This window comes from Bison bison, unplaced genomic scaffold (assembly GCF_000754665.1).
Source record: "Bison bison bison isolate TAMUID 2011002044 unplaced genomic scaffold, Bison_UMD1.0 scf7180017864171, whole genome shotgun sequence".
NCBI classification, from domain to species: Eukaryota; Metazoa; Chordata; class Mammalia; order Artiodactyla; family Bovidae; genus Bison; species Bison bison.
In genome coordinates this window covers 3,745,339-3,746,602 of record NW_011494743.1, presented here as the reverse complement: position 1 = coordinate 3,746,602, position 1,264 = coordinate 3,745,339, and positions in this window count along the sequence as shown.

Below are 1,264 nucleotides of genomic sequence, written 5' to 3'. Positions count from 1 at the left end.
AAACTCTTGCTACTGCTGCTGCTGCTAAGTCGCTTCAGTCATGTCTGACTCTGTGCGACCCCATAGACGGCAGCCCACTAGGCTCCCCAGTCCCTGGGATTCTCCAGGCAAGAACACTGGAATGGGTTGCCATTTCCTTCTCCAATGCATGAAAGTGAAAAAATAAAGTGAAGTCGCTCAGTCATGTCCAACTCCTAGCGACCCCATGGACTGCAGCCCACCAGGCCCCTCCGTCCATGGGATTTTCCAGGCAAGAGTACTGGAGTGGGTTGCCATTGCGTTCTCCCAAATACTTGCTAACTGTGGTGTAATTTCCCATTTTCCTCATTTATGTGAATATATTCCTTTTAAATTCTTTCACTGTCATTTTTGGTGGGGTCTCGGACAGAGGAGCCTGGTGGGCTGCAGTCCATGGGGTCCCTAAGAGTCAGACACGACTGAGCAACTTCACTTTCACTTTTCACTTTCATGCATTGGAGAAGAAATGGCAACCCACTCCAGTGTTCTTGCCTGGAGAATCCTAGGGACGGGGGAGCCTCGTGGGCTGCCGTCTGTGGGGTCGCACAGAGTTGGACACGACTGAAGTGACTTAGCAGCAGCAGCAGCAGGAAAAGGAGATAGTACATCTGTGTAGTCAATGCATCATGTATAACTTAATTTCCCTCAAGTATTTTTTCAATGCCTATTACATGGGTGGCACTGCTCAGGAATATAAATACGATTGATTTCCATGTTGAAAAAGGAAAAAAAAATTATAGGCACAATCTTCTTCTAAACTTGTATGCTATCAAATACAGTTTTGGCTCTGAGGTCACTAAAGCAGGGAGAAAATGACATTTGCTGTCATCTTGGACTATGGCCCCAAGTTGCTGTAGCAATGGGCCAAAGCAGGAACTTTATCAGAGGAGGAGCTCGTTGGATTTGAACTATATTATTCAATAAAGCATGAATGAGGGGGTAGAACATCACATAGCACCCAGATCTTTTACTCTGATAAGCTGTGTAATTAGCTATATAGGTCCATGAATCAAGGCAAATTGGAAGTGGTCAAACAAGAGATGGCAAGAGTGAATGTCGATATTCTAGGAATCAGCGAACTGAAATGGACTGGAATGGGTGAATTTAACTCAGATGATCATTATATCTACTACTGCGGGCAGGAATCCCTCAGAAGAAATGGAGAGGCCATCATGGTCAACAAAAGAGTCCAAAATGCAGTACTTGGATGCAATCTCAAAAACGACAGAATGATCTCTGTTTGTTT